The sequence below is a fragment of the Protomyctophum parallelum genome, assembly GCF_964188405.1.
Source record: "Protomyctophum parallelum genome assembly, chromosome: 22".
Classification (NCBI taxonomy): domain Eukaryota; kingdom Metazoa; phylum Chordata; class Actinopteri; order Myctophiformes; family Myctophidae; genus Protomyctophum; species Protomyctophum parallelum.
Window position 1 is genome coordinate 18117226 of NC_139714.1, and position 14596 is coordinate 18131821.

Genomic DNA, 14596 nt, shown 5'->3' on the forward strand with positions numbered 1-14596 from the left:
AGGGTGACTGTGGGGTGACTGTGGGGTGAGGGTGACTGTGGGGTGAGGGTGACTGTGGGGTGACTGTGGGTGGTCAGGGTGACTGTGGGTGGTCAGGGTGACTGTGGGGTGAGGGTGACTGTGGGGTGAGGGTGACTGTGGGGTGAGGGTGACTGGGGTGGTCAGGGTGACATTAGGGTGATCAGGGTGACTGGGTGGGAGGAGGGTGAGTTGAGTTTGTTGTGGAACATGACAGAGGGCCTCGGTGGCTCAGTGAGTAAGAGCGCCTAACACCACCGCAGGGTGACTCAGGTCACTCTGGTCAGGCGGGTCACTCTGAAAATAGCAGATCTACTGTAGAAGTGTGGCGTTGAGCAACGGTGTTTGCAGAGCTTGTAGATCTGCTATTTTCAGCATGCAACCAAGTGTGAAATCAGGCATTACGAATCGCTACCAAGGTCCGCCAAAATGCATTTTGGTTTCTGATGGCTAAAATATAACTAAAACTATAATGAATTGTATTCAAAATAATTTGTCTATAACTAAACCTAAATCAAAGTCAACACTACAAGTTGCACATGTAGCTCATACAGTAAGTCACGTTAAGTTATTTTCACTCTAGCTACAGTACTGTATGACACATGACTTCACAGACACCACATCACAGAGATTACAGTCCATACACTCCATCCAGAACACTAAGATCCTCCACAGCAGGTTTACTTGACACAAAAAGGAAGAAGAAACCTCTAAAGAAAAATAGGAGAGGCCGCATTCGCCGTCTATGCACCAAAACTATGTAATACAATTCCTCAGGAAATCAGAGAGGCCAACTCCACCAACTTCTGACCTGAGATCAGATTCTAAAAATCCTGAAAAAGCTGTTTCTATGTCAGTCGTTCTTTGATTTTTCAAAAATAGCAGACCTACAAGCTCGTAGCGCGCCACTCGGTGGCGCGCTATGAGCTTGTAGATCTGCTATTTTTCAATAGCTAAAGCTAACGTAATGCTAACACCAAAAGGGGTTCCCGCCCAAAATGGGTTAAACAAAAATTTAAAACACACCTCTTTAGATTGGCCTTCTCAATCCTCCCATAGCACTTTATAGAAGGTTCCCCGGTACCGTGCGCTTATTCTCTCAAATGCCTTAGACTTAAATTAATAAATGTTATTTTCATGATCTTATACGTGTCTTTTTTTAACTCTATGCCTGACCTTTTAATTCCCCTCTTATGTTGATGATTATAATGCATACTATGTGGAGTGTGTCTGATATGTTATGACCCAACTGTAAAGTACCTGATTTCTGTCCTGCCTGTTAAGCACTTTGAACTACAACTCTGTATAAAAGGTGCTATATAAATAAAGTGTATTATTATTATTATTATTATTTATTAAATGTATGATTCACATAACTCACTTAGCTCAGAGAAGAGCTGGTTCCGTGTCAGGATAGCCCTGCATCGGTAGAACGGTGCAAAATCGTTTCCAAAAAGTAAAAAGGGTATTTCTGGCTATCTACAGATGATAAACTTAAAAACAGGCACTTAACATATTTAGACAGGGGTGAAACAAGGTCCGCTTATGAAGTCAGCCAGTACCATGTTTTCCTAATCTAACCTAGTCTTACGGAAGCAGTACTGCACACGCGGACGGGGGTTGACTGGACAGTGAGTGACACAGTTGTTTCACCCGCCCCGTCTAAAAATGTTACGTGCCTGTCCTAAGTTTATCATCTGTAGCTAGCCAGAAATACCTTTACTTTTTGGAAACGATACTCTGAAGAGGGTTTTCGCCACTGTTTTTGGACGGGGTCAAACCCTGTTCTACCGACACAGGGATATCCTGACACAGAACCTCTTCTCAGAGATAATAGCGTAGTAGAGTGTAGTGTTGTTTTTGGCAGCAAATTTCTATTTTAGTTTTAGTCATAGTCTCCTGAATAGTTTTCACTTAGTCTTAGTTACATTTTAGTCACCTGGAATGTATTAGTGTTAGTCTAGTTTTAGTCGACTAAATGTCATAAGATTTTAGTCGACTAAATCTACAGGTGATTTAGTCGACTAAAATGTATTTTTGCGGGCCTTGTTGCCGTCATAATGACTTATTTTACACTTGCTGAAAATAGCCGATCTACAAGCTCACAACGCGTCGCGCTTTCAGCATGCAACCAAGTGTAAAATGACTTATACTGGATCTGTTGTCCACTAGTCCCTTCCTAACATTTTAGTCTAGTTTTTATTTGTTGACGAAATTGTCAGTGTATTTAGTCTTAGTTTTAGTCATCATAGCATAGTTTTAATTTAGTTTCCATTTAGTTTTCTTCAGTGGAAAAGGTAGTCGACGAACATTTTTCGTCTTAGTTTTAGTCGACGAAAACAACACTGGTAGAGTGAGGTTCAAAACAGAGCTAGTATAAATAAATATGGTACATGACTTCACAGACACCACATCACAGAGATTACAGTCTATAGCTGTAACTGTATGATTCACAACTCATCACTTCACAAAACACCACATCACAGAGATTACAGTCTAGCTGTAACTGTATGATTCACAACTCATCACTTCACAAAACACCACATCACAGAGATTACAGTCTATAGCTGTAACTGTATGATTCACAACTCATCACTTCACAAAACACCACATCACAGAGATTACAGTCTATAGCTGTAACTGTATGATTCACAACTCATCACTTCACAAAACACCACATCACAGAGATTACAGTCTAGCTGTAACTGTATGATTCACAACTCATCACTTCACAAAACACCACATCACAGAGATTACAGTCTATAGCTGTAACTGTATGATTCACAACTCATCACTTCACAAAACACCACATCACAGAGATTACAGTCTATAGCTGTAACTGTATGATTCACAACTCATCACTTCACAAAACACCACATCACAGAGATTTTACGGTTAGGCGAATTATTCATCTTTACCACTTTAGTACTTTGACAATCTGATCAAAGTACGTGATTACTTCCCCGTCTTAAATTGTCACTGATTGGTTCCATTTCCAGTTTGACAGGGGACAGATCGTAACAAGCCATTGTTGGGTGACGGAGGGCAACTTTGCCTTAATATAAACCAGACGCGTACAAAAATGTGTCTAGATTGATTTCTTTCCATTAACTTAACACATGTAATGAAAATCAAAAGTCATCCAGTGGTTTTCAACCAGTCCCAGGTGGTCGCCAGCTATGGCTGATGAAGGGTTGGTAACCAAATGGACCCTTATTAGATCTTTATCTCTTGAATTAATGTTAAACATCTAGACACCAAGAGGTCTACACAATTAGAGAATGTAGAAGAATTGTTGTTTTTGATCAACGTTTGCCTGTTATCTCTCCTAATGGTACCAACATCAATGCAGCATGGAATTGTGGACAGGATCTCCCAATGACAACAAAAACATCCAAAGTCTTGGGTCCGAGGGGCTAAATGTCATCAAATGGTGGTCCGTGGCTCAAATGCTGAATAAACAATGGACCTTTGATATGAAAAGGGTTGAAAACCACTGTTTTAATGAGATTGAACTGCGACTGAAGATTCATATGAGTGAGTTTCGTAGTAGAGGACAGACCGACAATGCAGGCACTCCTATGAGAAAACTAAGTTGGTCACAAAAAAAAGAAAACAAAAAAAAGTTATGCAACTCTTGAGCAATCTGTGATGTTGTTCTACACACTAGTGGAGTAGTGGTCCTCAAAGTGGGGCCCAGTTCTAGCCAGGGGGGTCCCCCACTTAAAATGGTTGATAGTCAGGAACCAAATGGACCAGTATGGGTCTCTAACTCCAAGACTGTGCAAATGGATTTGCCCATTCTCAGAGTTATGTCATGTGGGGGTCCTAATCAATGCATACCAAACTGGGGGGGGGGGGGGTCTTTGAAATGAAAAAGTTTGCACTGACTGGTCAACACAGACCCCCCCCCCCCCCCCCCCTACTCTTGACAGTAAACGTTGGATAAAGTAACCTAGGCTAAAATCAAATAACGGTTCCCATTCCATTCCACCCAGATGACTGTGGCACTCTAAACGCGTTGTTGTTGCTGCTGCTACACACACACACACACACACAGCTGACTGACTGACGCATAATATAACTAAGTCACTGATCCGTACAGTAACAGTGCAGGCTTTACATTCACCGCATTAAAAACATAAAAAGAACCCTAGCAGTATAGGCTAATAAAAACAGTACTGTACCTCTGCTGAATGAAGCTCTCTCTCTCTCTCTCTCTCAGTGCCTCTGTCCCAGCCCAGCAGCCTCGCTCAGTCTGTCGCAGTCTTGTTGGGAAGAATCCGTCGTCCCGACAGGAGAAGAATGAATTCCAAATCCAATACTTCTTCTTCCTTCCTTGGCGAGCATGTTAAGGTGGGTGGCCCACCGCCGCCAGCACCAGTCCAGTGTACCGTCCACCACCACCACCACCACCACTTACTACAGTGTGTTGTTTTGGTGTTGTTGCGATGCGGTTATAATTGGCCTGAACGAATCAAACCTCAGACTCGATTCCCCCAGGCTAGCTGTCCGGCCACCACCGGGGCGATCAAAGTTTGCGGTGCGGTGCGGTGCGTTCATTCACGCGTGTCTGTAAACACACGCAGGCAGTAACGGTAACGGTCACTCACTGGACATCCGACATGGGGAGCACACACACACACACGACACACACACATGTCCGTGCTGCTCCGGCGTATACTGTCGTAGCGTGCGTGTTGTTGGTGGTTTCAATCTCCTCCTCTCTGACTGACTCACATCATCATCATCTCACGCACGCGCGCACACACGCACACACACACACACACACACACTCAGTTCCCCTCTCTTGCCTTGTAAATTACACTATAGAGCAGAAGTGGGACACACCGCAAGGCATTATGGATCGGTTTAAAGCTGCAATGCACTGGCCGCTAGCACTACTACCACCACAGCGCGCGCGCACCACTCACACACACACATGATATGAGTGAGTGACATGATGGTGATTTGATGCCTTCACCTCAGTCATCATGATGGCATTTATAAGTGCATGGTTGGTGTTGGTCACTCAGAAAACAAGTACTCACATGATTTACTTATAAGTAGGCTAAAAGTACTGCCATGTAGAAATACTCAATACTCAAAATTTCAAAAAGTATAGGGCCTATGAGTAAAATTACACTTCAAAATGTACTTAAAGTATCAAAAGTAAAAGTACACATTATGCAGAATCAAAATGTCTCATGGCCATTTCAAGTTTTCAAATGTATTAATAAAAAAAACATTAAAAAAAACAGATCTAAGCTCTGTACAATGCGTCGCATTGCAACGCAATGAACCAAAAACAATATGAAATTACCTACCTATAGGTTCCATCCTGGAGGCAAATCTTTCCGGTGATAAAATGGCCACCAACAACGTAATCAAAAAGGTCAACCAAAGAACAAGATTCCTATACAGCTCTCCTCACTGGTCGACGAAAACACCTTGAAGACCCTAACAGGAGCCCTCGTAAGGTTTCTTCGACTATGCATGCAACTCTTGGTACCACAGCACCTCTAAGGCCCTTAAAACAAGGCTCCAGACATCCCAAAACAAACTGGTCAGGTTACTACTTAAGCCTCACTCCCCGAACCCACCTCACCCCTGCCCACTTTGACAGGCTGGGATGGCTTAGGGTCGACGACAGAGTACAGCATCTTGCAATGGGTCTGGTCCACAAGATTCGATACACCAAGATACCCATGTATACCTGTCTAAATACTTCCTTAATGTAAACGAAGTCCACACCCACAACACCAGAGGGAGTGTAACAAACCATGTGCAACCCAGATTCGGCACAAACAAGGGACTACATTATTTTCGCTCCTATGCCACCAAAATGTGGAACACCCTACCAACATTCATTAAGACATGTGAATCTCCCCTCGCTGTATATGTTTATTTTTCCTTTTTACCTCCTTAATGATGAATTCCTGATCTGTTCTTTGGCTAAAAATAGATGTGTATATTTGTACGTCTCTAGATGTTTTGATGAATTGAACAAGGTACAATACTTCAATCAATCAATCAATCAAGCATTGTGAGCTTGTAGATCTGCTGGGGCTGAAGTGGGTAATGTAGCCCATATGTTTTGTGATAATCAAAAGCCACCAAATAACACATTTTCAAATAAATTGCAGTGGAGTAAAAGTACAATATTTGCCTCATGAGATGTAGTGAGTAGAAGATTGTAAAAGTATTGGAAATACTCAAGTAAAGAGACTACAAATACCTCAAAATTGTACTTATTTATACTCACCACATGGTGACAGACAGTACATTTACTTGATATAGTACTTACTACTTACTGTAAGTATAGGCTAAATGTTTTTAGTACCTGTAGCCTACTAATTAGGTTGGAGTCACTCCACTCCGTTTCAAACTCTGAATTAATGTCTGGATTCATTTGATTGCTTTTCACTTTTTTTATTTGATTAAACATCGCTGCCCGGCGGAAATACATTTGTTTGACATTGTTTTGCTATTTGCTATAGATAGGCATTTACAATTAAGTTTCAATAAAGTTTATTTTCTATATTCTGATGAAGACTGTATAGGTCGAAACATGAATAAAGTTTTCCTCCGCTTTGTTCTATATAGATGTGTTAGCCCGATTTTTTTAATTTTTAATTTTTTTATACCTGCACACCTCCTGAACACCTGGTTGCTTCTTTGCCTCTGCAAAGTTTATTCTCTAATATTAAACACATCCAATCATGTTTTTTGCCAGGTGCTGGAAAAGCGCCTGGACTACATTTGCTACTATACGACCGACCGTAGTGGACACCTAGGCACTAGGCTGCCTCTAAGCCAATGGGAGACTTAACCATAATAAAACCCATACTCTGAACGCCGTAACATGAAGCAGTGAGCTGATAGGCTGAGGCACACACACTGATTATACTGTAGATCAGTGGTTCCCAACCAGTGGTCCGGGGACCACCAGTGGTCCTTGAGGGGGTTCCAGGTGGTCCCAGCTAAATGGAGAGTTGGTAACCAAATTGACCATTATAGATCTTTAACTCTTTGAGAGTTCAATTATTGTTAAACATCTGCATTGCTTAATTAGTTAATTCACAAGAAGTCTACACAATAAGAGAATGTCGAAGAACTGTTTGCCTGATGTCTCGCCATAATGGTTCCACATCAATACAGCATGGAATTGTGGACAAAATCTAAATACATAGTCTTTAGTTTTGGGTCTGAGAGGTGTGAGATAGTACGTGGTCCCTGGCTCAGTTCTGGGTCTGAGAGGTGTGAGATAGTACGTGGTCCCTGGCTCAGTTCTGGGTCTGAGAGGTGTGAGATAGTACGTGGTCCCTGGCTCAAATGCTGAATAAATAGTGGGCCTTGATATATGAAAGGGGTTAGCTGTTCCTTTTGTATTCTTCTTCTTTTGTTGTACCATATCCACGTTGTAAAGTCCTGACTGACTGTTTCCCCCACCTACTGGCTGGCTTTGTTTACATGTGTGTATTGGCCTGCCTGCATGCAAATGTCCTGCAGTAATGCTGCGTTCACACAGGCAGAGGCCAGACGCAAAGATGCAGTCTACCATTCATCATCAATGGAAGCACAGCGACATGACGATACAAAGATGCAGTCTACCATTCATCGTCAATGGAAGCACAGCGACATGACGATGCAAAGATACAGTCCACCATGCATTGTCAGTGGAAGCCAGTGATGTGAAGATGCAAAGATGCAATGATGCATGTAGCTGCTCCAAATGATACTCCCATAGCACATGTGGTCTGATATTTACCTAAAATCGTCTTTTAGCAAAAAAATTGGATGTAGCGGTATAGCCACAAACGGTATAATTAGTTGGAGGAATTTTTAAAGATGAATTGATTATATAGAAAATGACAGCTGTTCCTTTTGTTTTATTCCTCTTTTGTTATGCCACATCCACGTCGTAAAGTCCTGACTGACACCACGGTTTCCATGGCAACAGCAAACAAGTGCCATGAATCCCTTGCTGCCAAACAAACTAACAGTATATAGGACTATAGGACAAACTTCAGAGGTCATACCAGGGCTGGACTGGCCACAGGTCATACCGGGCATTTCCCCGGTGGGCGGCGACCGTAGCAGGGCAATAGGCGGCAGGCCACCAGGAAAGGTCCGGGCGTGCTGCCATTCTTCACTGTAGGCTACCTGTATATCAGTGAGTGACAAATAAATCCTCTACAAAGGGTTGTGTAGTTGTCTGTTGGTTTGTATCATTTATGTTGTTCTGTAAAAGTGGTGGTATTAGGGCTTGTTTGTTTGTGTGTGCCTCGACGGAGCGGGCGGTAGAGTTTCTGCTATCTGCGCGCTGGTTGTAGTGGGCCGGTCTGGGCCAAATTCACGCGAAAATGACCGGGCCTAATTCTTGTCCCAGTCCAGCCCTGGGTCATACACACAAGTGCATTAGACAGAGCGTCGTATATTATATAGTGTCGGACAAATTCAACGTTTTATCTGAACTGAAGTTCAAATTCATTTTGACAGAATGTATTGACCCGAGAAGGTCTCAGACTCTCTCGGCTATCGATGCTGTTTTTGTGCGCGCTCGCACGTGTGTGCACGTGTGTGTGTGTGTGTGTGTGTGTGTGTGTGTGCGTGCGCGCATGCATACGACCTCCAGTATAAATGTCTCCTGAAGGGTGTGTCACACGTCTTCAAGCAGACCCTCTCTGTATTAGTGACACAGCTCTCTTCTCAGCTATGTGCTATACAGTAGTAGCTCCTGTACATTTGCATCAGATGACTGTGTGTGTGACGGTTGGTTTGTGCATGCGTGTCCTTTTGAGTGAGTGACATTGAGTGAGTGTTCAGGTTCAAATGGAACTTCTCTCTAGCATCACAAGTAGCTAATTTGGACAGTTATGCGTGCATGCATATGTGTGTGTGTGTGTGTGTGTTTGGATATGTGGGTAGGTGAGTCCGTGTGAGTGAGTGTATGCTGTGGTCAATTTAAATTCCCCTCAACACTCATGTCTGACAACATTAATCATGACAGCCGGACATGCTGCTGCTGATGAGGCACAAACATACGGATGGCTTGGCTTTCTCTCTCCTCCATCCCCTCCACCCCCTCCCTGCTCGCTCCGTGAACAGCGTCCCCTCCATCCCCTCCCTGCTCGTCCCCTCCATCCCCTCCCTGCTCGTTCCGTGAACAGCAGTACGCCATGATACTGTACGTACAGCTTCCATGAATCTTATAGTGGTGGGAAGGTATGAGGCCTATTCATACTCCAGTCTTAGGCGGTAAGGTGACCAACCAAAAACTACAACATGACGTCACGGTCATGCCACGGTGATAACAAGCCACTCAACGCTCAACCCAAACACATTGCTATACACGTCAACACATCTGTTTTTTTTTACTAATCAACTAAAAAGACTACGAATAGGACTTAACTGTCATGACTTATGACCTTATATCTGCTTGACCGAGTGGTGAAACATAAGGAGCATAATGATAGCCATGATACGATGACCGTCAGCTACTTTATCAGAGAGACGAACGTCTGTCTGTCTGTCTGTGCACGATGATATCATATGCATGCTCTGTTCCTGTTCATTCTGTTCTTATCCTTGTTTTCAGTACAGTACAGTACAGTACAGTATTCTGTTCTTATCCTCGTTTTCATATCTGCTATAGGTGGTATACTAGGCCGTAGGCACGTGGCGTCATGTGTCGGTGTCTCTCTGTGTCCAAAAACCTAAAAGATTGCAGAGAAAGGAGATAGCCTGTCCACACCCTACGTGTGCACCACCTGAAATGCTCGTTTCATTTGTGACAGTGCGATCGGGAGGTCTTAAGAAAACTCACGCCGTTTCTGTTTCACTTTCATCTCAGCAGCAATCGTTTTGGTGAGAGCATATGTCATCCCAACGTCGGTGGATCATATCTCTAGCCTTGGAACTGAATACAATGTCTTCCACAGTCTGAAACATTTGGTTCAGCTCTTTATGGCGTGTAAATAAATCAAATCCCAGTTGATCTTCCTGAAGAGTGTGTGCGTGGGGGCGACGGGGATGTGTGACAGCTGCTGTCAGGATTTAGAGGCAGCAGCACAGCATGTTGATGTGATTGCTCAAAAGTCTTGGACTATTATATACCTAAAGACTCCAACCGTCAACACGCTGTTGGCGAAGAGTAACAACATTTAACCCATTCAGGCCTGACGTCGAAATTTAAAAAAAAAAGTTTTCTAAATCATGACAATTTTCTGAAAGATTTGAGGCTAATTTTAACGATTCTTCAAAAATAGCAGACCTACAAGTTCATAGCGCGCCACTCGGTGGCGCGCTATGAGCTTGTAGATCTGCTATTTTTCAATAGCTAAATTATAACATGTTTAAAAGACCAAAAGGGTTTCCCCGAAAAATGGGTTAAACAAACAAATCAATTTCATTTTGTATTATTAATAATAGTCGATAATCCTACACAAAATCTGTGAAATCTCTGTCTGTTCCGTCTGTAAATCAATAAAAAACAATATTTTGAAAATAGCAGATCTACAAGCACGCAATGCATCGGATTGGGACGCATTGTGAGCTTGTAGATCGGCTATTTATCAAATGGCCGCATTAAATGTATATACAGTACAGGGCTGAAGTGTTTAATGTATACTAATAATTATCAAAGTAACTAGTAAGTTGCCAAATAATTTTAGTGGAGTAAAAGTACAATATTTGCCTCTGAAATGTAGTGGGGTAAAAGTAAAAGTACTGAAACCTTTACATACTGCAAGTAAAGTAGAAATACCTAAAAATTGTACTTAATTATACAGTACTAAGTAAATGTACGTAGTTAATTTCCACCACTGCTAAATTGACCTCTTCTATCACTGCATATGTGGCGGTGTGACTGACAGCTGATCTGGGATCAGTGACACCTCATGTCATATCACTGCATATCGGTGGTGTGACAGCTGATCTGGGATCAGTGACACCTCATGTCATATCACTGCATATCGGTGGAGTGACAGCTCACACACACACACACACACACACACACACACACACACACACACACACACACACACACACACACACACACACACACACACACACACACACACACACACACACACACAAAATTGCGTGCCTGTGTTTCGCACCAAAGATAGTCGACCTACAAGTCCAAAACATGTCACGCCGTGACAGGTTGTGAGCTTGTGAATCTACTATTTTCGGTGCACGACTAATTATAAAGCCGGCATAACTCGGAGCCAGCACCTAAACGTGACCCTCTAAATGCCAGACCTGACCTTCGTCCTGGATCTGTTCTTAACTGTAAGCCCAGCGCGCACACATGCACACGAACACGAACACGAACACGCACACACACACACACACACACACACACACACACACACACACACACACACACACACACACACACACACACACACACACACACACACATTACACTTCTATTGTCACGTATATTGGATTATTGCCAAAAACAATAACCTGAATAATCATTCGTCTCCGTTGCTCTCTTGACCTCCGGGTGAAAGGACGTATTAAGTGACCGTCCTTGAGTCGGCCTGCACCAGATTAGGTTTGTATCGAGCCACGCTCGATGCTTTATCTCTGGCCTTCGGTCTTAATCGATGGCTCTTTTGTACGAGCTTGTGTGGAATTTTATAAACTTGGTTATATACTGTAGTTTAATCAGTAATCAATATGAATTATAGGAACACTGGTGGTTCCAGTCTTTCTTTTCTCTCTGTCTCAGCACTTCGTCTTTTCCTCTTTTTCCTCTCTCAATTCTTCCTCATTTTGTTTATTAATTCTCCATAATGTCACTGTATATAATGTATATACTGTATATAATGTATATACTGCATATAATGCCGGCCTGTTATCGATTCACTAAACTTCGAATCACGATACTAGGTTCACGATAAAAAAAAATCATGATTTATTTTTAAAAGACAATTTTCTTTTCCAGACAAATGACCAAAAGATGACCTCTGCCGTTTGCATCACAATTCAAATTGCGAAATAATCACGATTTAAAATGCCACCAGTTTGAATCGATTCATGCTGCCTATCGTTACATAGTATTATGCACTGTAGTCTCAATCATTTAGATTCGTTTCATGCATTAATGTATTACAGTACAGTACAGTACAGTACAGTACAGTACAGTACAGTACAGTACAGTACAGTACAGTACAGTACAGTACAGTACAGTACAGTACAGCCACTTCAGCCGATTCAGATTTATTTGTGTTCTTTTAAGAAGGCCCACTTGTGTGTTGAAGAGACGTTTGTAATTCAACAGACAATGATCATAATAATTAAACCCTCAGATGTTGGTCCTGAATCCAGGAAAGAAAAGGAGGTTCAAATTCCATTTCAGAAAAGTTCAGAGGAAATGGCAGGAGGGAGTTCAAGGAAGTGTGCAGTGTTCAGCGTACTGTTCTGTTCTGTACTGTACTGTTCTGAGACATTGTATTCCTCTTGAGAAAGGTCTGCTCAGGCCAATGTGCCATGCAGTTGACTGGCTACAGTAAACTGCATGGCATGCTTCTTGACTTGAATTATTGTTCATTGTTCAATGTCCCCGTAGAAGGGCATGTGTGCCTGGGCCATGGCTCAATGGTCCAGGCACCTTGGCTGGGAATCCAGTCTGGCAGCGTGCCGCGGGTTCGACTCCCGATCCCGACGGCCTTTACTGCACGTCTCCCCCCCCCCCCCCATCTCTCTCTCCCCATTTCCTGTCAGCCTACTGTCTGTCCCTCTATAAACATATAAAATAAATGCAAAAGCCACAAAAAAACCATTAAAAAAGAAAGAAAGAAGGGGGCATGTGTTTGGTCCAACATACAGTCCGGCAGGCATTAGTCCGACAACCTACCCAAAACCCAAACCGGTCACGGGTTAGTTTTAACCTGCCACACACGTCGGGAGCCACGGGTGAGTGTTAACCCGCCACGGGATAGTTGTAACCTGCGACGGTGTTGTCGGACTAGTTAGTATGTCTAACCGACGTATTGTATGTCATAGCAAAATACTATGGCAAAAATGTGTGTGGCGGCCATAGCTTGAGTGGTCAGTGAGCCCCTGGTCGGTTGTCGCAGGTGCGATTCCAGGCCAGGCCAGCAATGTGTCGATGTGTGTCCCTGACAAGACTCGCTCCCCGCAAGCACCGCAGCATGGCTGCTCACCTATTAGGATGGGTAAAATGCAGAGGACGACTTTCACCTACAGTATGTGCATATATACACTACGTATAACGAGACAAAAAACACAGCAAAGGACTGGGGTCTATTCTACTAGATTAGGGGACCGTTTTGTATACATCATTGGATTATAAATCCAAGGTCTGAAGCAATTTCAAAAACAGAGAATATATGTGGAGGGATTTACTGCACCGTCATGACAGCAAACATTTCCCAACAAAGCAGGTGCAAGGGATTATGGGACACACGTCTCATTGTAGAACATTCCACTGTACACAGTACTGTATAAACTGTACAGCAATGCGGTTCCAAGATAAACAACATCCACCATAGCTGCACTTTTTTTCCCTTTTTTCAGGAGAACATTTCTTCATTGTCTTTGTGACATCACTCTGTAGCGGTTCGACATTCCACACATTCTCACGAGATCCGTGAGGAGCGCGCGCGCGCGCGCACGCACGCACGCACGCACGCACACACACACACACACACACACACACACACACACACACACACACACACACACTCGCGTTCAAATGCCGATCCAAAGTGAAGTGCAGGTCTTTTGTCTATGGTTTCATTATAGCCTCTACATCGCAAATGTTCTCAAGTGAATATTTCACTTTTTTTCCTCATTGCAGCCAATAACACTGACAAAGAGACCCAATGTGAGAGGGGGGAGGGGAGGGGGAGGGGGTCTACTTTCCACTATTTGCGTTCTGAAAGACTTCATTCTTTTCGATCTTAAAAGTGTCAAATTGTTCCGTTTCAAGGACAGACACTCAGTCACCGAGGCCTTCAGAAGTGGAACACTCTCTGACCTGAGATCAGATTCTAAAAATGTCTTCTACATCCTGACAGTTTTCCATTCTGACCTGAGATCAGATTCTAAAAAGGTCTTCTACATCCTGACAGTTTTCTGAAAAAGCTATGTTTCTATGTCAGTCGTTCGATTTTTCAAAAATAGCAGACCTACAAGCAGATCTACAAGCTCGTAACGCGCCAAAAGAGGTTCCCGCCCCAAAATGGGTTAAGAGGAAATATTTTGGACAGGCTGCCAAAGATGAAGTTAGCGTGTGTTGCAAAAATGCGCAAAGTAACATCATATTATTTAACATTACTACAACATAAAGGGCTTTGATAACGTATTTAATCACATTCAAGCCTTATGTACAATGTTTGGATTGTCCAATAAATTATGATCCAAAGAAATGGATCAGGTTGTGTGTAATGTTATGTTACATGATACTTGATAGATAGCCTGCTCCTCTTTTTGAAAACACATGTAGGCCCACTCACAGCCTGAATCAGTCTAAACTGATACATCCAAAATAAGTCCAAACGCAAACAAGTCACATGGAATCCGATTTTTACAAATG

General features: G+C 42.9%; 2 protein-coding genes across 3 annotated transcripts in view; both read right to left on the reverse strand.

The window, feature by feature from the left end:
- rassf8b (Ras association domain family member 8b) overlaps nt 1-4663 on the reverse strand; it is a 52437-nt gene extending 47774 nt beyond the window's left edge. For both annotated transcript variants that reach the window (XM_083757968.1, XM_083757967.1), the window contains exon 1: nt 4206-4663. The gene's annotated coding sequence lies outside the window, so the exon portion shown is untranslated. The remainder of the gene's footprint in view (nt 1-4205) is intronic.
- Nucleotides 1-14596, reverse strand: part of LOC310853589 (diphosphoinositol polyphosphate phosphohydrolase 3-beta-like) — a 113380-nt gene that overhangs the window by 16193 nt on the left and 82591 nt on the right. The gene's annotated exons all lie outside the window — the stretch shown is intronic.